The 21,777-nt window shown below is 44.6% G+C and overlaps 1 protein-coding gene across 2 annotated transcripts in view; it reads left to right on the forward strand.

Annotated features, from left to right (window-relative positions):
• The first annotated feature begins 510 nt into the window (after positions 1 to 510).
• LOC138676323 (TRPM8 channel-associated factor homolog) overlaps positions 511 to 21,777 on the forward strand; it is a 151,252-nt gene continuing 129,985 nt past the window's right edge. The window contains exon 1 of one of the 2 annotated variants that reach the window (XM_069765509.1): positions 511 to 597. The gene's annotated coding sequence lies outside the window, so the exon portion shown is untranslated. The remainder of the gene's footprint in view (positions 598 to 21,777) is intronic. The other variant, XM_069765510.1, reaches the window with a different exon arrangement.

A 21,777-nucleotide genomic window follows, 5' to 3' on the forward strand; every position in this document is an offset into this window, starting at 1 on the left:
ATCATAAAGTATAATGTGTCATGAAAAAAAACTCAAAATCAATGGGTTATGTATTCCAGAGTTATTACTATGTAAAGTGACAGATGTCAGATTTTTAAAAAATTGGCCCTGTAACTAAGGTCTTAAAACTGTTGACGACGGCACAAAAATTGTCATGATGAACATATAATACATTTCATGCACACAATGTACAATGCTTTTTGGCAACCTTGTGTCAAAATTTGGGTACATTTTGCTCTTTAAACCTCCCTTTTATCTGTCCCAATTGTGATAATTTTCTTTCCAAATGTATTCTCAACTGAGGTTCTGCATTTAATGAAAACATATACAATTTGCTAGTAGTAGTTGAGTAAAAGCAGCTCTATTTGTGTAAATAAGTGTTAAAAAACACATTTGCTATCTAATTAGAAACTTGCAAACCTCTGCTTAATCAATTGTTAACTCCCCCACTCCCACCCCTTCCTCTTACTCATAATATAATCTTACAGAGAATATACTGCTTATATCGTGTGAGCTGGCACCATCGTGGGCACATCCCTGTAGAGTGACCATCATCGGCATTTTCATTTCAGCTCCTCTGCTTCTTGGACAAAAACCGTATGTATGATATCTCCAGTCACTCTCTCTTTCCCAAGCTGCCTTTTATACAATCTTTGCATTACAACAGAACTTAAATATTATTGAAACAGATTTGTTAATAAATATAGTAAACAACAAAAGGATTTGAGAACATTACAAATCAAAGTATTTACAGAATTGCTTAGTAAAAATTTGCATTTCATGGAAAACAACAATTCTGAAGAACCTTTTCTTAGATCCCTGTTCTGTACTGTTTCTCCCCCGTAAGATGGGGTGTGTAACTGCAGAGTTGAAAGAACAAGCAGTTTTATTATATTATCTTACTGCATAAATTGGCACGTTTCTATTAGGAGGGAAAGGAGAACACAGACTTGTTGATAAGATGCAGCAGGATTGTTATTTTATGGAAATAAAAAAGTGAGAAGAGAGAAGTGTTTATGTAGAAAGATGTATTGGACGAGCCGACAAGTCCTCGTTTATTAGATTCATTATACACAGGTGCTTCTCACTAAATTAGAATATCATCAAAAAGATAATTTATTTCAGTTCTTGAATACAAAAAGTGAAACTCATATTGTATAGAGTCATTACAAACATTGTGATCTATTTCAAGTGCTTATTTCAGTTAATGATGATTATGGCTTACAGCCAATGAAAACTCAAAAGTCATTATCTCAGTAAATTAGAATACTTTATAACACTAGCTTGAAAAATGATTTTAACCCCTTTCTACCATTGGACGTACTATTCCGTCCATGTGGGGTGGGCCCTACTTCCCATGGATGGAATAGTACATCCAGAGCGATCAGCTGCGCTCATGGGGGGAGCGTGGCCGATCGCGGCCGGGTGTAAGCTGACTATCACAGCTGACATCCGGCACTATATGCCAGGAGCGGTCAAGGACTGCTCCTAGCATATTAACCCCCGGAACAGGGGCAGCACAGGGAAGCATCGCGCAGGGAGGGTGCTCCCTGCTTGCTTCCCTGAGACCCTCGGAGCAACGCGATGTGATCGCGTTGCTCCGAGGGTCTCCTACCTCCTCCTCCCTGCAGGCTCGGGTCCAAAATGGCCACGGGGGGCCTTCTGGGTCCTGCAGGGAGGTGGCTTTCAAGCACCTGTTCAGAGCAGGTGCCGGGAAGCTTCCCTGCATGCCTGTGTGATCGCTGATCTGACACAGTGCACTGCAAAGTGTCAGATCAGCAATGTAAAAAAGTGAAAAAAAAATATTTACATGTGTAAAAAAAAAAAAACTAAATAAAGAAAAAAATATATATTGTTCCAATAAATTCATTTCTTTATCTAAATAAAAAAATAATAATAAAAGTACACATATTTAGTATCGCCGCGTCCGTAACGACCCGACCTATAAAACTGTTCCACTAGTTAACCCCTTCAGTGAACACCATAAAAAAAACAAGGCAAAAACAACGCTTTATTATCATACCGCCAAACAAACAGTAGAATAACACGCGATCAAAAAGACGGATATAAATAATCATGGTACCGCTGAAAACGTCATCTTGTCCCGCAAAAAACGAGCTGCCATACAGCATCATCAGCGAAAAAATAAAAAAGTTATAGTCCTCAGAATAAAGCGATGCAAAAATAATTATTTTTTATATAAAATAGTTTTTATTGTATAAAAGCGCCAAAACATAAAAAATATAAATGAGGTATCGCTGTAATTGTACTGACCTGAAGAATAAAACTGCTTTATCAATTTTATCAAACGTGGAATGGTATAAACGCCCCCCCAAAAGAAATTCATGAATAGCTGTTTTTTGTTCATTCTGCCTCACAAAAATCGGAATAAAAAGCGACCAAAAAATGTCACGTGCCCGAAAATGGTACACACATGACTCTGTGGACCAAAATATGGAAAAATTATAGCTCTCAAACTGTGGAGACGCAAAAACTATTTTTTGCAATAAAAAGCGTCTTTAAGTGTGTGACGGCTGCCAATCATAAAAATCCGCTAAAAAAACCACTATAAAAGTAAATCAAACTCCCCATCATCACCCCCTTAGTTAGGGAAAAATAATACAAATTTTAAAAATGTATTTATTTCCATTTTCCTATTAGGGTTAGGATTGGGGCTAAAGTTAGGGTTGGGGCTAAAGTTAGGGTTGTGGCTAAAGTTAGGGTTAAGGCTAATGTTAGGGTTAGGGTTGGGGCTAAAGTTAGGGTTGGGGCTAAAGTTAGGGTTAGGGTTGGGGCTAAAGTTAGGGTTAGGGTTGGGGCTAAAGTTAGGGTTGGGGCTAAAGTTAGGGTTTGGATTACATTTACGGTTGGGATTAGGGTTGGGACTAGGGTTAGGGGTGTGGTTAGGGTTGGGATTCGAGTGTAGGGTGTGTTTGGGTTAGGGTTTCAGTTATAATTGGGGGGTTTCCACTGTTTAGGCACATCAGGGGCTCTCCAAACGCGACATGGCATCCAATCTCAATTCCAGACAATTCTGAGTTGAAAAAGTAAAACAGTGCTCCTTCCCTTCCGAGCTCTCCCGTGCACACAAACAGGGGTTTACCCCAACATATGAAGTATCAGCGTACCCAGGACAAATTGGACAACAACCTTTTGGGTCCAATTTCTCCTGTTACCCTTGGAAAAATACAAAACCAGGGGCTAAAAAATAATTTTTGTGGAAAAAAAAAGAATTTTTATTTTCACGGCTCTTCGTTATAAACTGTAGTGAAACACTTGGGGGTGCAAAGTTCTCACAACACATCTACAGTACAGACCAAAAGTTTGGACACACCTTCTCATTTAAAGATTTTTCTGTATTTGCATGACTGTGAAAATTGTACATTCACACTGAAGGCATCAAAACTATGAATTAACACATGTGGAATTATATACTTAACAAAAAAGTGTGAAACAACTGAAATTATGTCTTATATTCTAGGTTCTTCAAAGTAGCCACGTTTTGCTTTGATGACTGCTTTGCACACTCTTGGCATTCTCTTGATGAGCTTCAAGAGGTAGTCACCGGGAATGGTTTTCAATTCACAGGTGTGCCCTGTCAGGTTTAATAAGTGGGATTTCTTGCCTTATAAATGGGGTTGGGACCATCAGTTGTGTTGTGCAGAAGGCTGGTGGATAGACAGCTGATAGTCCTACTGAATAGACTGCTAGAATTTGTATTAAGGCAAGAACAAAGCAGCTAAGTAAAGAAAAACAAGTGGCCATCATTACTTTAAGAAATGAAGGTCAGTCATTCTGAAAAATTGGGCAAACTTTGAAAGTGTCCCCAAGTGCAGTGGCAAAAACCATCAAGCGCTACAAAGAAACTGGCTCACATGAGGACCGCCCCAGGAAAAGTTTATCCGAGTCACCAGCCTCAGAAATTGCAGGTTAACAGCAGCTCTGATTAGAGAAAAGGTCAATGCCACACAGAGTTCTAGCAGCAGACACATCTCTACAACAACTGTTAAGAGGAGACTTTGTGCAGCAGGCCTTCATGGTAAAATAGCTGCTAGGAAACCATTGCTAAGGACAGGCAACAAGCAGAAGAGACTTGTTTGGGCTAAAGAACACAAGGAATGGACATTAGACCAGTGGAAATCTGTGCTTGGTCTGTTGAGTCCAAATGTGAGATTTTTGGTTCCAACCACTGTATCTTTGTGCGATGCTGAAAAGGTGAACGGACTCTACATGCCTGGTTCCCAACATGAAGCATGGAGGAGGAGGTGTGATGGTGTGGGGGTGCTTTGCTGGTGACACTGTTGGGGATTTATTCAAAATTGAAGGCATACTGAACCAGCATGGCTACCACAGTATCTTGCAGCGGCATGCTATTCCATCCGGTTTGCGTTTAGTTGGACCATCATTTATTTTTCAACAGGACAATGACCCCAAACACACCTCCAGGCTGTGTAAGGGGTATTTGACGAAGAAGGAGAGTGATGGGGTGCTACACCAGATGACCTGGCCTCCACAGTCACTAGACCTGAACCCAATCGAGATGGTTTGGGGTGAGCTGGACCGCAGAGTGAAGGCAAAAGGGCCAACAAGTGCTAAGCATCTCTGCGAACTCCTTCAAGATTGTTGGAAGACCATTCCTGGTGACTACCTCTTGAAGCTCATCAAGAAAATGCCAAGAATGTGCAAAGCAGTCATCAAAGCAAAAGGTTGCTACTTTGAAGAACCTAGAATAAAATACATAATTTCAACTGTTTCACAATTTTTTGTTAAGTATATAATTCCACATGTGTTAATTCATAGTCATAATTCATGATGCCTTCAGTGTGAATGTATAATTTTCATAGTCATGAAAATACAGAAAAATCTTTAAATGAGAAGGTGTGTCCAAACTTTTGGTCTGTACTGTAGATAAGTTTGTTGGGGGTCTAGTTTCCAATATTGGGCCACTTTTGGGGGGTTTCTACTGTTTAGGTACATCAGGGGCTCTGCAAATGCAACATGACGCATGCAGACCAATCCATCTAAGTCTGCATTCCAAACAGCGCTCCTTCCCTTCCGAGCTCTGCCATGCGCCCAAACTGTGGTTCCCCCCACATATGGTTTATCAGCATGCTCAGGACAAATTGGACAACAACTTTTGGGGTCCAATTTCTCCTGTTGCCCTTGATAAAATACAAAACTGGGGGCTAAAAAATAATTTTTGTGGAAAAAAAAGAATTTTTATTTTCACGGCTCTGCATTATAAACTGTAGTGAAACACTTGGAGGTTCAAAGTTTTTACAACACATCTACAAAAGTTCCTTAGGGGTTCTTCTTTCCAAAATGGTGTCACTTGTGGGGGGTTTCAATGTTTAGGCACATTAGTGGCTCGCCAAAAGCGACATGGTGTCCTATCTCAATTCCAGTCAATTTTGCATTGAAAAGAAAAACGACGCTCCTTCCCTTCTGAGCTCTGCCATGTGCCCAAACAGTGGTTTACCCCCACATATGGGGTATCAGCGTACTCAGGACACATTTTACAACAACTTTTGGTGTCCAATTTCTTCGGTTACCCATGGAAAAATAAAAAATTGGGGGCGAAAAGATCATTTTTGTAAAAAAATATGATTTTTTATTTTTTACGGCTCTACATTATAAACTTCTGTGAAGCACTTGGTGGGTCAAAGTGCTCACCACACATCTAGATAAATTCCTAAGGGGTCTAATTTCCAAAATGGTGTCACTTTTGGGGGTTTCAATGTTTAGGCACATCAAGGGCTCTCCAAACACGACATGGCGTCCCATCTCAATTCCAGTCAATTTTGCATTTAAAAATCAAATGGCGCTCCTTCCCTTACGAGCTCTGCCATGCACCCAAACAGTGGTTTACCCCCACATATGAGGTATCAGCGTACTCAGGACAAATTTTACAATAACTTTTGGGGTCCAATTTCTCCTGTTACCCTTGGTAAAATTAAACAAATTGGAGCTGAAGTAAATTTTTGATGAAAAAAAGTTAAATGTTCATTTTTTTAAGCATTCCAAAGTTTCCTGTGAAACACCTGAAGGGTTAATAAACTTCTTGAATGTGGTTTTGAGCACCTTGAGATGTGCAGTTTTTAGAATGGTGTAACACTTGGTCATTTTCTCTCTTATAGACCCCTCAAAGTGACTTCAAATATTATATTGTCCCTAAAAAAAATGGTGTAAAAATGAGAAATTGTTGGTCAACTTTTAACCAAAAAAAAATTGGTTCCTAAATTGTGCTGATGTAAAGTAGACATGTGGGAAATGTTACTTATTAAGTATTTTATGTGACATATCTCTGTGATTTAAGGACATAAAAATTCAAAGTTGGAAAATTGTGAAATTTCCAAAATTTTCTCCAAATTTCCATTTTTTCACAAATAAACGCAGGTAATATCAAAGGAATTTTACCACTATCATGAAGTACTATATGTCATGAGAAAACATTGTCAGAATTATCAGGGTCCGTTGAAGCGTTCCAGAGTTATAACCTCATAAAAGGACAGTGGTCAGAATTGTAAAAATTGGCTCGGTCATTAACATGCAAACCACCCTTAAGAGGTTAAAATCCAAAATGTTGGCCTACTGATATGTATGTTCAGTAAATGCACTCAATACTTGTTTGGGGATCCTTTTGCATCAATTACTGCATCAATGCGGCGTGGCATGGAGGCGTTCAGCGTGTGGCACTGCTGATGTGTTATGGAAGCCAAGGTTGCTTTGATAGCAGCCTTCATCTTGTCTGCATTGTTGGGTCTGGTGTCTCTCATCCTCCTCTTTACAATACCCCATAGAATCTATGGGGTTTTGGTCAGGCGAGTTTTCTGGTGTCACGATCTCCATTCTGTTCCTGTCTGCTATGCGGGCACATTTGCAGGATCCGTTTTTTGCCAAAAACGACAGATTATGACGGATTAAAAAAAACACTAGTTTGAAAGTAGCCAAGACTGATCCCTCTGTGCCTGTTCCAGCCTGACTTTATTCCCTTCCCGGACTTAGACTCTTTGCTTGTGACCTGACTTCTCTTGTGCCTGCTCCCTGTAAACTGTCTTGTCTTTCTGGTTTTCCTGACCTCAGCTAGTGAATTGGATTTTGTCTTTGACTTCCCCTTGTTGTACTGCGCCATTTCCTGTACCTGACCTCGGATTGTTTGACCTCCCTTTACTTATTCAGTAAGTAGTGTATATTTTTTTCTTTCTGTTATTTTAGTCTTTTTCTCCACTTCTGGGCTAACATTTATTATAGTGACACAAATAATATTTGGAATAACACAAACTGGCCACCTCATAGGCTCAGTTGCAGGGCCAGATTTCTGGTACTCTTACCAGAAATCTTTCTCATCAGAATCTCTCTCCTTAGACCGCTGCTATGACTTCTGAACCATCTGATGTATCTTTGAGCCCCCTGAACCTGTTATAGCACTCCCTAACAAATTTTCGGGGGAAAAAGACCAGTTCAGAATTTTTAAAGAGAGTTGTAAATTATTGTTTATTTTGCGCCCCTGGTTATCAGGGAGTGAGTCACAGCAGGTGGGAATTACAATGTCACTTTTGCGGGGGTGTCCTCAGACCCGGGCATTTTCCCTACTCTCTTTTGCTCTTGAACGTCTTTCTGTGGACGCCTTTTTTGACACTTTAGGACAGATATATGACGAACCTGACAGGCTCAAGGTGACAGAGACAAGGATCATGAACCTGACACAGGGGAACCACGCAGCAGACTATTGTACTGAGTTTTGTCAGTGGTCTACTGAGTTCCTGTGGAATGACGCCGCTCTCAGATGTCAATTTCTCAGGGATCTATATGCTCCACCTGGTTGTTTGCTGGTGGCCATGACTCAGACTAACAGGTGCCCTTTTACTCCTCCGATAAAGTGTTGTTGAATGCTGAACTTCTTTTTCAAAATCACTGTCTGTTCACAATTGCCTTTATTGACTGCGGATCTGTGGCTAATTTCATTGATTCTGGACTTGTTCAGACATTAGGATTAGGGACAATTGAGCTTGAAAGCACTATTCAAATCGTGGCCATTGATAGAACACCATTGCTCAGAAATCTGGTTCAGTTAGTTATGGTGGAGTTCACACTCAAAGTGAGGTCTCTTCATACGGAATTAATCTCCTGTTATGATTTGGACAATTTACCTGCTGGAATTCTGTTGGGTATTCCTTGGTTGCGCATGCGTAATCCAATTATTGACTAGAATAGGAAAGATATTGTCAAATGGGGTCCTTATTGTATTGAAAAATTTCTTAAACCTGTGCATGTTTGCTCCGTTAGTCCGGAGGGTCTTCCGGAATAGCTGAAAGACTTCGGAGATGTTTTTTCAGAAAAAGAGTCTGAGATCTTACCTCCTCACCGCCCCTATGACTGTGCTATTAATCTCATTCCCAATGCCAAATTACCCATGGCTCACTTGTATAACTTGTCTGGCTCTGAGTGGTCAGCCATGAAAGTTTATATTAACTAAAGTTTCCGAAAAGGTCATATTCCTCCTTCCTCATTGCCGGTAGCTGCCGGATTCTTTTTTGTTAAAAAGAAAGATGGTGGTCTCTGTCCCTGCCTCGATTTCTGAGAATTAAGCAAAATAATGGTTAAAAATACTTAACCGCTCCCATTTATCCCCTATCTATATAATCAGCTTTCCGGGGCCAAACTGGGTCTCAGAGGGGCATATAATCTGATATGGATTTGTGTGGGTGATGAGTGGAAGACAGCATTTTTAACATCTGAAGGTCTCTTTGAAAATCTCGTCATGCCTTTTGGTCTAATGAATGCACCTGCGGTTATTTAAAATTTTCTGAATGATATTTTCTCGGACTATATTGGCAGATTTATTGTGGTTTATTTAGATGATATTCTAATTTTCTCACTGACCTGGTGTTAGGAGTTGAGTTTCCTCTGCTGCACAGGGGGAATCTCGATCCATCTCCGCTGCGGTCTCACATTCTCCTCCAGCCACAGTGGAGTCTGCTCAGCAGGGACGTCGCTCCCAGTGTCTTGCTCGCTCTCACTCTGTACAGAGAGTTACTGCTGCTTCTTCAGCTCCTGCCATTAAAGTCAGTGCTGGTCAGCGGCGAGCGGACTTCCCTGGGACTAAGTCCTTGTTTGCGCACACTGAGCATGCCCAGAGCAAGATCTCCCGTTGGAGATCGAGGGTCATGTGCTCTGGCTCTGCAGCGCATTCCATTGGTCCTCTTGGCAGGCCCTGGAAGGGCAAAGTTTCTGTGGCCACTTCCTGTCCTGCAATTATATAAACTGCGCATGACCGCACGGCCATGCGCTAGTGTACAATTGAATACGTGTGTTTGTTGTGAGTGCAAGTCGTTCATTAAATACCCCTACCCTATTGTATGACTGTTCACGTATGGAGTATGGCTGCTATCTAGCGCCCGACAAATCACTCAACGTGTCACACACGTATCAGCGTCTATTGCTGTGACCGCCAGTGCGGCGCCACGCGCCAGTAGTGCGCTTCCTGACCCACGTCTGGGTGCTTAGTGGTGCCTGCCAGCACGGCACAGTTTGCACTTCGGTGCTCTAATTATAAGAGTTGCCTAACACACCCTGTTGCGGTGTTGTGTCAGCAAGTGGTCTAATCGGACTTCAATCCTAGTTGGGGTTAAGTTCGCTGACTGCTTGCTCGCCTTCTATGTGCGGTACCGCGATCCTGTGATGCAACAGGATCGCTTCCTTCACGTTGGGTGAAGTTTAACCCACGCGAGTATACTTATGAGTACCGCCATATAGTCCGTCATTACTCAGCAGCAGGTTCCATCTCTGCACGGTGGACCCCGGGCTACGAACGCACCGTACACTATCAGTCTTATTATTTGGTGCGTTCCGCTAGCCCTAACATTACACTAGCGCCAGGGTCTGGCTAGTGATGACGGACAAACAGCAATCCCTGCGGTATATACAGCAGCTGGAGGGTAGGTTGGCGGCTCTCGAGAGCGCAACTCCAGCTGTGGATGTTACCGCAGTTGCTATACAGGCTGCCAGCGTGGCTGCAGCAACTTTGTCTATTGCCACCCCTGTTCCGACATTTTCTCGCCTCCCGCTGCCAGAAAAATTTTCTGGTAATAGCAAATTTTGTAGGGGATTCGTGAGTCAGTGCTCTATTCATCTCGAGCTTCTGGCTGCACGTTTCCCCACAGAGCGGGCTAAGGTGGGATTTATTGTGTCTCTATTGTCAGACAGGGCGTTGGAATGGGCTACGCCGCTGTGGGAGCGTGGCGATCATGTGGTGCAGAGTGCTCCTCTGTTTTTGAGCACTTTAAAACAGGTATTTTTAGGACCTCAAGTCACCCATGACACTGCGCTCCAACTGCTGGCATTAACTCAGGGTGAGTCCTTGGTCAGTCATTTTGCCGTCCAATTCCGCACTTTAGCATCTGAGATGGAATGGTCGGATAAAGCTCTTATCCCCATATTTTGGAGGGGCTTGGCTGACCATGTAAAGGACGCTCTGGCCACTAGGGAGATTCCTGCCACACTGGAGGAGTTAATAACAGTCTCCACTCGAATTGACCTCCGTTTTAACGAGCGGAGGTTAGAGCAAGCCCAGTGTAGGCAGAGGTTTCGGCTGGCTCCTACTTTCGCCAAACCTCTGGAATCTCCGGTCCTGGTTCCTGAGTCACATGAGGCCAGGGAAGTGTCACAAGCGGGACCTAAGTCCCGGACCGCTTGTGCACTCAGGGTCTGTCATGTTTGCCAGCAGTCTGGACATTTAGCCACCAGATGTCCTCAGCGGTCGAGGAAACGTCAGCGTCTAGTGGTCGTAGGTGGAGGTACACTAGACACGGCGACGTTTGCCTCTAAATTGTCCTTTAAGGGGACAATTACTTTAGGCTCATTCTCCCACTCGGTAGAGCTCTGCGTGGATTCTGGGGCGGAGGGCAATTTTATGTCTTCTGCCTTCACCCAACGCCACGCAATACCTCTGGTTATGCTAGCTCAACCTGTAACGGTACGAGTGGTGAATGGGTCGACTCTGCCCTCACAGATAACTCACCAGACCATCCCTTTTACTCTGTCCATGTCGCCATCTCATCAGGAGATTATTTCTCTGCTCGTCATTCCAGAGGGAATTGATGAAGTCCTGTTGGGAATACCTTGGCTATGGTACCACTCTCCTCATATCGAGTGGTCCTCAGGCAGAATTCTGGGATGGGGTGAATCTTGTGGGGGTAGGTGTCAGAGGGAGTGCGTTCAGGTAGCTACAACTGAGGTACCCGCAGATCTTTCCTCTCTCCCCAAGCAGTATTGGTCGTATGCAGACGTATTCTCCAAAAAGGCGGCGGAGACCCTTCCGCCCCATCGCCCCTATGACTGTCCTACTGACCTCTTGCCTGGTGCTGAGCCTCCCCGGGGTCGAGTCTATCCGCTATCTCTCCCGGAGACGGAGGCAATGTCACAGTACATCCAGGAAAATCTGGCAAGAGGGTTCATCAGGAAGTCAGTGTCACCTGCTGGGGCAGGGTTCTTCTTCGTGCAGAAGAAGAGTGGGGAATTGCGTCCATGCATAGACTACAGGGGTCTTAACGCCATCACCGTTAAGAATAAATACCCTTTGCCTTTGATATCTGAACTGTTTGATAGGCTTCGGGGAGCAAGGGTATTTACTAAATTAGATCTGCGGGGTGCTTTCAACCTGATTCGCATCCGTGAGGGGGACGAATGGAAGACGGCTTTTAACACCAGGGATGGGCACTATGAATATCTGGTGATGCCCTTTGGGCTCTGTAATGCCCCAGCCGTTTTCGAAGACTTTGTGAACGATATCTTCCGGGATATGCTTTCCACCTCGGTCATAGTCTATCTGGATGATATTCTCATCTACTCTCCAGATATTGACTCCCACCGGAGAGATGTTTGCAAAGTCTTCGACCTCCTACGGGCAAACTCCCTCTATGCCAAGTTGGAGAAGTGTATGTTTGAGCAGGAGTCCTTACCTTTCCTAGGCTACATCATCTCAGCCCAGGGATTGGCTATGGATCCTGCCAAACTACAGGCTGTGATGGACTGGCAGGAACCCCATTCTCTTAAAGCGGTGCAGCGCTTTATGGGGTTCATCAATTATTATCGCCAGTTCATCCCGCATTTCTCAACTTTGGTAGCTCCCTTGGTTGCCCTCACCAAGAAGGGGGCGAATCCCAAATTGTGGTCTGAGGAGGTCTCCAAGGCTTTTATCTCTATAAAGTCTCACTTCGCTAGCGCTCCCATTCTTCATCGCCCCGATGTTCATAAGCCATTTATCATGGAGGTGGATGCCTCTTCTGTTGGTGCTGGAGCAGTCCTCTTCCAAAAGGATGCTCAAGGTCGGAAGCATCCTTGCTTCTTTTTCTCTAAGACCTTCGCACCAGCAGAGAGGAATTATTCCATCGGGGACAGGGAGTTGCTAGCCATGAAGTTGGCTTTCTCGGAGTGGAGACATCTCTTGGAGGGAGCACGTTTTCCCTTCCAAGTCTTCACAGATCACAAAAATTTGGTGTATCTGCAGACAGCTCAGCGGTTGAATTCTCGCCAGGCCAGATGGTCCTTGTTCTTCTCCCGGTTTCATTTCACCCTCCATTTCCTTTCTGGGGAGAAGAACATTTGGGCCGACGCTCTCTCTCGCTCCGTTGTGTCATCTGCGGAGGAGGAGGAGCCTCGGCTTATTGTCCCCACCGAGAGTTTGAGAACCGTGGCCCCGGTTTCGCTGGAGTCTGTGCCCCCGGGCAAAACTTTTCTTCCATCTAGTTTGCGACCGGAGGTTCTCTCTTGGGCGCACTCGTCCAGGGTGGGTGGACATTTTGGTACTAAAAGGACATCAGAGTTACTGGCGAGGACATACTGGTGGCCACATATGGCTCGTGATGTCGCGGAGTACGTTCGGGCGTGTGTCTCTTGCGCCAGGAACAAGACTCCTCGGCAACGGCCAGCTGGTTTGCTTTATCCTCTGCCCGTGGCTGACAGGCCCTGGGAGATGGTCGGGATGGACTTTGTGGTTGGCTTACCCAAGTCTCGTAATTGCACCATTATCTGGGTGATCACCGATCATTTTTCCAAAATGGTGCATTTGGTGCCTCTTCCACGGCTACCATCTGCACGGGCGTTGGCTGTCTTGTTTATCAAGCATATCTTTCGCTTACACGGTATGCCAGACAAAATTGTTAGTGACCGGGGTCCCCAGTTTGCGTCTCGATTCTGGAGGGAGCTATGTCGTCTACTCAGTATTGAGTTAAATCTCTCTTCGGCATATCATCCCGAGACGAATGGGTTGGTAGAAAGGGCCAACCAGACCTTGGTCACATATCTGCGACATTTTGTTTCTGCTAGACAGGATGACTGGGCATCCTTGCTACCGTGGGCAGAGTTTGCACTTAACAATGCCGTAGCCGACTCCACCGGTCAGACTCCATTCCTCTTAAATTACGGCCAGCATCCGCGTGTTCCTGTGCCCATGCCTGTGTCTTCCGCTGATCCCAGGGTGGCAGACTGGGCTGTGGAGGCACGGGACATTTGGGATCGCACGCAGGATGCCATTCGGGCCTCCAAGGAGAGAATGAGGTCCTCCGCCGATGTTCATCAGCGCCCCGCTCCGACTTTTGCCCCTGGCGACTTGGTGTGGCTCTCCGCCCGTAACATCAGGCTGCGAGTTGAGTCCACTAAGTTTGCTCCTCGCTACTTGGGTCCCTTCAAGGTTCTCGAACAGGTTAATCCTGTGGTCTACCGCCTGGCTCTTCCTCCACGCTTGGGTATCACCGACACCTTTCATGTGTCCCTCTTGAAACCAGTATACATGTCCCGGTTTTCTGAGTCATCTGCCGGGACATCGGGTTCGTCTACGGACGATTACGAGGTGAACGCTATTTTGGGGTGCAAGGTGGTACGCGGCAAAAAGTTTTATTTGGTGGATTGGAAGGGTTATGGTCCAGAGGACAGGTCTTGGGAGCCTGCTGAAAACATTCGGGCCCCACAGCTCATTGCTGCCTTCGAGCGTAGCGAGGCCCAAGGAGGGGGGGGCCCTAGGAGGGGGGGTAATGTTAGGAGTCGAGTTTCCTCTGCTGCACAGGGGGAATCTCGATCCATCTCCGCTGCGGTCTCCCATTCTTCTCCAGCCGCAGTGGAGTCTGCTCAGCAGGGACGTCGCTCCCAGTGTCTTGCTCGCTCTCACTCTGTACAGAGAGTTACTGCTGCTTCTTCAGCTCCTGCCATTAAAGTCAGTGCTGGTCAGCGGCGAGCGGACTTCCCTGGGACTAAGTCCTTGTTTGCGCACACTGAGCATGCCCAGAGCAAGATCTCCCGTTGGAGATCGAGGGTCATGTGCTCTGGCTCTGCAGCGCATTCCATTGGTCCTCTTGGCAGGCCCTGGAAGGGCAAAGTTTCTGTGGCCACTTCCTGTCCTGCAATTATATAAACTGCGCATGACCGCACGGCCATGCGCTAGTGTACAATTGAATACGTGTGTTTGTTGTGAGTGCAAGTCATTCATTAAATACCCCTACCCTATTGTATGACTGTTCGCGTATGGAGTATGGCTGCTATCTAGCGCCCGACAAATCACTCAACGTGTCACACACGTATCAGCGTCTATTGCTGTGACCGCCAGTGCGGCGCCACGCGCCAGTAGTGCGCTTCCTGACCCACGTCTGGGTGCTTAGTGGTGCCTGCCAGCACGGCACAGTTCGCACTTCGGTGCTCTAATTATAAGAGTTGCCTAACACACCCTGTTGCGGTGTTGTGTCAGCAAGTGGTCTAATCGGACTTCAATCCTAGTTGGGGTTAAGTTCGCTGACTGCTTGCTCGCCTTCTATGTGCGGTACCGCGATCCTGTGACGCAACAGGATCGCTTCCTTCACGTTGGGTGAAGTTTAACCCACGCGAGTATACTTATGAGTACCGCCATATAGTCCGTCATTACTCAGCAGCAGGTTCCATCTCTGCACGGTGGACCCCGGGCTACGAACGCACCGTACACTATCAGTCTTATTATTTGGTGCGTTCCGCTAGCCCTAACACCTGGATTAACATTATAAACATGTCCGTTTGGTTCTGCAAAGTTTCAGAGATAATTGTTTGTTCACTACAATTGAAAAAGGTACCTTTTCAGTTGAAGAAATATCATTCTTGGGTTTCATTGTTTCAGCCTCCGGGTTTAAGATGGATCCTGGGAAAGTTCAGGCCATCATTGATTGGGTTCAACCCAGTGACCTCAAGGCTCTGTAGTACTTTTTAGGGTTTGTAAATTATTACAGAAAATTAGAGGATTTTCTCAGATCGTCAAGCCTCTTATGGACCTCACTCATAAAGGGGCGGAGCTAAAGGTTTGGTCATCAGAAGTGGTTGGGGCTTTTGAAAATTTGAAGAAATGTTTTATGTTTGCTCCTGTTCTTGTGCAACCAGACCTCCAGACGCCGTTCATTGAGAGTGAAGATGCCTCTGAAGTCGGGGTGGGGGTTGTATTGTCTCAAGGTCCTGAGACTTTAGCTAACCTGCAACCATGTGCCTTCTTCTCTAAAAAAATTTTCTCCTGCTGTAAGAAACTATGATGTGGGTAATCGGGAGTTGCTTGCTGTCAAGTTGGCTTTTGAAGAATGAATGTATTTTTTGGAAGAAGCCGTTCATCCAATCACTGTTGTGACAGATCATAAAAATCTAGCTTATATTGAATCTGCCAAGCAGTTGACACCTAGATAGGCCCAATGGTCTTTATTTTTTTCACAATTTAATTTTTCTATTACATTCAGACCAGGGTCTAAGAATGTGAGAGCGGATGCCTTGTCTTGTAGTCTTGATTTTGTGTCTCCTCCAGAACCTCCTTCCTCCATTCTTCCTCAGGGTATCTTTCTTTTAATCTTTATTTCCTTTTTTTTATATAGCGCCAACATATTCTGCAGCGCTTTACAGTTTCGACAGATTATCATCACTGTCACAGATGGGGCTCACAATCTAAATTCCCTATCAGTATATCTTTGGAATGTGGGAGGAAACCGGAGAACCCAGAGGAATCCCACGCAAACACGGAAAGAACATATAGACTCCTTGCAGATGTTGTCCTTTGTGGCCATGGTTTCCTCTGAGCTGGAAGCTGAAATCCGTACTGCTCAGTCCTTGGCTCCTTCCAATACCCCTGAATGCAAGCTTTTACAAGCATTCCATGATTCTAAGTTAAGTGGTCATCCAGGGGTCACTGCCACCCTGAAGGCAGTTTCTAGGCTCTATTGGTGGTCCACTATGCATAAGGATATTAGAGATTTTGTGTCAGCTTGTGAAACTTGAGCCCACGCCAAAGTACAGCATTGCCAGCCAACTGGGGGAATTGCCAATTCTGGAAAGACCATGTACTCATTTGTCCATGGATTTCATTTCAGATTTACCTATGTCTGGGGGGATGACTGCTATTTGGGTGGTAGTCGATCGCTTCAGCAAACAAGCTCACTTCGTCCCATTATCTGGATTACCCAATGCTGAAACTCTCTCCAAACTGTTTATTACTCATGTGGTACGATTTCATGGGATTCCTCTAAATATTGTATCGGATAGGGGTGTACAATTCGTCTCTAGATTTTGGAGGGCTTTCTGCAGAAAATTTGGGGATTGATTTGTCCTTTTCCTCTGCTTATCACCCCGAAACTAACGGTCAGACAGGGCCGCGCTTAGTAACCCGATGTTTACCCTGGTTACCATCCTAAAAGTAAAAAAAAACAAATGCTTCATACTTACCTTCCGCTGTCTGTCCCCGGCGCTGTGCTTCTCTGTACTGGCTGTGAGCACAGCAGCCGGAAAGCACAGCGGTGACGTCACCGCTCTGCTTTCCGGCCGCTGTGCTCACAGTGAGTGCAGGAAAGCACAGCGCCGGAGGACAGACAGCGGAAGGTAAGTATGAAGTGTTTGGTTTTTTAACTTTTAGGATGGTAACCAGGGTAAACATCGGGTTACTAAGCGCGGCCTTGCGCTTAGTAACCCGATGTTTACCCTGGTTAACAGCGAAGACATCGCTGAATCGGCGTCACACACGCCGATTCAGCGATGTCAGCGGGAGAGCCAGCGACCAAATAAAGTTCTGGCCTTCTAGCCCTGACCAACGACATCACAGCAGGATTCTGATCGCTGCTGCGTGTCAAACTGAACGATATCGCTAGCCAGGACGCTGCAACGTCACGGATCGCTAGCGATATTGTTTAGTGTGAAGGTACCTTTAGTAATTTCTTCCTCTGGCTGAGTTTGCTTTTAACAGTCAGATTAATCAGTCCACAGGGACTCGCCATTTTTCTGTAATTACGGGTTTCATCCTCTTTTTGGTGAGTTCTCCAGGATAAGTTCTGGGTGTTCTGGGGTGGATGTCACCATCCAAGAGCTGGGGGATGTCTGGAGGGAGGTTAAAAAGAAAATTGGGTTGGCTCAGTATCGGCAGAAGCGAAGGTCAATAGGAGGTGCTGGTCAGAGGCTGCCTTCAAAGTGAGATATAAGGTATGGTTATCCTCTAAGAATATTAGATTGAAGTGCCCTCGCAGAAGTAGGGTCCTAGATTCATTGGTCGGTATGAAATTCTGGAGGTGGTCAATCCAGTTGCCTTCCGATTAAAACTCCCTCGATCTTTCCATATTCCTAATGTGTTTCACAAGTCATTGTTGAAGGAGTTTATTCCCTCTGCTCTGTCTTCCTTGCCCCCGCCTTCTCCGATGTATATTTAGGGAAGCTTGAAATATAACATAGTAACATAGTTTTTAAGATTGAAGGAAGACTTTAAGTCCATCTAGTTCAACCCATAGCCTAACCTAACCTGCCCTAACTTGTTGATCCATAGGAAGGCAAAAAAGAAACCATGCGGCAAACAGTAAGCTCCACATTGGAGAAAAATTCCTTCCGACTCCACATACGGCAATCAGACTGGTTTCCTGGATCAACGCCCTATCAAGGAATCTAGTGTATATAACCTGTAACATTATACTTTTCAAGAAAGGCATCCAGTCCCTTCTTAAATTTTAGTAATGAATCACTCATTACAGCCACCTCTTTTTATCCAATAGTCCTGAAAGAAAACTTGCCATATCAAACTCCAAAAAACAAACCACAAAAAATATGATAGAATCCTAGAACACACTATAGAACCTAGAAAAACCAAGGATCCCTAAAATGTAACTTTTATTGGAAAACAGTTTAAAAGGTCTCTTTCCATAAACAATAAAAAACAAGTTATGTACCTGTTAGGTCCTAGGGGGTCGCTAAACTTCACCCTGGGTAGCAGAGGGGCTAGGCACCCTAATTTTTTGCGGTAGGCGAACCCTACTCCACGTCGACTTACCCTCAGAATCCCTAGAAATCCCTATAATGCAGGAATCCTGAAAAGTCCTAAAAAATCCCTATAGGAAAAAACTACCTGGCAGTGGCAGTAGGCGCCCCCACTCAGCGTCAACTGACCCTAGGGTCCCTCAAAAGTCCCTTCAATGGGGATAAAAAGATAGAAAAAGTGTCCCAATACACCCTGACACCAAAAAAGACACAATAAATAAAAAAGAAAAAAGAAACAAATATTCTATAATGAAGAAAAAAATGTCTCAAATGTTACAGAGAGAAAAATAATATAATCAATAATATACCGGGCATCCGTAAACAAAACAGAATATGCCCCACAAAAATAAAGACGAGTGAACAGGATGCAATGAAATCAATATTGCCCAAAAAGAACCATATATAGTTTCCAGGGTATAAAAATTAGTAGATGGAAAATACCACAATGTTACAATATTTAAGCGCAATGTGAATAGTCCCCTATAACCAGAGAAAGTGAGCCCTATAGGCAACCATATTTGTGGTATAAGGATACAATCGTCCCTTCCAGCCTCAGAGTAATAGGGTACTACCAGCCATATTAATCATATGCCGGTTAAAGTATTACCTCCTAAAGCCCAGGAAAACACAACTATATGGATTCAAAAAAGAATAAAGCACTAGAGAACAGTATCAATACACAATGCCAATAACCATAAAAGGTATCCCGGGTATACGAGTGGATCAATAAATAATACCACTAATGTTAGGGTGCATAATGCAATGTAATTTATCCCCCATAACCAGCGGGCATAAAGCCCTCAGAATAACAGTGCTTCTCGTATAGGGACACAGTCATCCCCATCATCACAAAGATAATAACGTCCCCCCAACATTGATACTCATCTGTAAGTTGTGGTGTTATATCCTAATAACCCAGAGACACCGTTGTATGAGTTCAGATGGCGCTAGTCAGCAATCTCCCCAAACAATGCCCGACGCGTTTACCCCCATAAATATAACGGGGTTTCATCAGGAGTTTAGTAGCCGCACATAGTAGGAGCTGTGGTACACTCACCATACGTCTCTATATAAAGCCATCAGTACACGTGGAAATCCCGGAAGAGTGTGAAGCACGCTGAGTCAGACCGGCCCCCCAGGAGTGACGTGGTAATAGACGGGAGAAACGCCACGTGTCAAAGTGGAACGCATAATGCGTTCCAAACTAAGAAAAAAAAAACCAACGACACAATGGCGGAAGGCGCATGCGCAGAACTAAAATAGTGCAGGAGGTTAATCTAATATATAAAGCTGAATGTGTGTGTGTATGTGTGTGTGTATGTCCGGGATTGGCATCTGCACCGTTGCAGCTACAGCCACAAACTTTTGTACAGTCACACGTCTGGACCCCAAGAGCGTCATAGGCTATGTTGTGAGGCAAAATTTTAACCCTGCGCGTTTCATTTCACCAAACAATTTTGCCCCTATCTACCTAATGGGGAAAAAGTGAAAGGAAAAGTGTTGGAGACAAATTCACAGCCAGGAGGAGATGGCATACAGGTATATACTATATACAGGGGAGATGATATAAAGCTATATATTATATACAGGAGGAGATGACATACAGGTATATACTATATACAGGGGAGATGACATACAGGTATATACTATATACAGAGGAGATGACTTACAGGTTTATCTACTATATAAAGCTGAATGTGTGTGTGTGTGTGTGTGTGTGTGTATGTGTGTATGTCCGGGATTGGCATCTGCACCGTCGCAGCTACAGCCACAAAATTTTGCACAGTCACACGTCTGGACCCCGAGAGCGTCATAGGCTATGTTGTGATGCGAAATTTTAACCCTGCGCGTTCCAATTCACCAAACAATTTTGCCCCTATCTACTGTACATAATGGGGAAAAAAGTGAAAGGAAAAATGTTGGAGGCGTCGCAGCTACAGAAACAAAATTTTGCACAGTCACACGTCTGGACCCTGAGAGCGTCATAGGCTATGTTGTGAGGTGAAATTTTAACCCCGTGCTTTCCAATTCACCAAACAATTTTGCCCCTATCTACATAATGGGGAAAAAAGTGAAAGGAAAAGTGTTGGAGGCGTCGCAGCTACAGAAACAAAATTTTGCACAGTCACACATCTGGACCCTGAGAGCGTCATAGGCTACGTTGTGAGGTGAAATTTTAACCCCGCGCTTTCCAATTCACCAAACAATTTTACCCCTAGCTACATAATGGGGGAAAAAAGTGAAAGGAAAAGTGTTGGAGGCGTCGCAGCTACAGAAACAAAATTTTGCACAGTCACACGTCTGGACCCTGAGAGCGTCATAGGCTATGTTGTGAGGTGAAATTTTAACCCCGCGCTTTCCAATTCACCAAACTATTTTTCCCCTATCTACATAATGGGGAAAAGTGAAAGGAAAAGTGTTGGAGGCAAATTGACAGCTGCCAGATGTGAACAAGGGGGACTTAAAGAATGAGAGCGATGGCGCAAAAGAGTATATACCGATCAGTTGTTAAGGTGGGACCCCGACATGGGATACTCACCACACATGGGGATATGAACACACACACAAAATGCGCCACACACTACCACGTGCTTGAACACATAGACCACCCTCAGCACACATTTCAACACACATACACCAACCTCGCCACATAAAAGTCGAAACACAAAAGTCGCCGCTCAAAACTCGCCCCGCGCAAAACTCGCCACATGCAAAAACTAGGCTCACGCAAAACTCGCCACAAGTGCAAAACTCACCTCATGGAAAACTCACCACACGCAAAACTTGCACACGCGGAAAAATTGCCACATGCACAAAATTTGCAACACATGCAAAAGTTGCCTCACACAAAACTTGCCAAGTTTTAGCTTTGCAGAACTTGGTCAGAGTGTCAGGACAATCCAAAGAGCAATGACTCCAGGCAGAGACAATTGACAACTGGCATTGAATGAGGGCTAAGGCCAGACTAATATAGCCGAGCCCAAAAGACAATCAAAGGAAACAGCTGAGAAGCTAAATCCAAGAAGCAGTCATACCACTAAAGACCACAGGAGGAGCCCAAGAGCAGAACTCACAAAAATACTACTTACAACCAAGAACGGAATTCACAACACTGCACACAAATTGCTCCACTAACCTGTCACATGCAACTCGACACAAAAAGTTGCTACACGCATGTCGCCACACAAAGCTCATCTCACAAAAGTCGCTACATGCATGTCGCCACACGCAACTCAACACACGCAACTTGACACATGAAACTCACCCTAAAACACACACAAGTCTGGTATTATCCTTCAAAAATAAAAATCTGATTAATAAGCAGACAAACTACAAGAGCAACAACTGTACCATATAAGAAATACGGCAGCTGTCAGTCACATGACCTGTCTATTATGTGTATGTGTCAGCTAATATATACTGCCAGGAGGGAGGGCTTCCTGTTGGCTGGGGATTTATCAGGCTGCCAATTTAACTTACAAATACTAAGGTAAA

The sequence above is a fragment of the Ranitomeya imitator genome, chromosome 4 (assembly GCF_032444005.1).
Source record: "Ranitomeya imitator isolate aRanImi1 chromosome 4, aRanImi1.pri, whole genome shotgun sequence".
Classification (NCBI taxonomy): domain Eukaryota; kingdom Metazoa; phylum Chordata; class Amphibia; order Anura; family Dendrobatidae; genus Ranitomeya; species Ranitomeya imitator.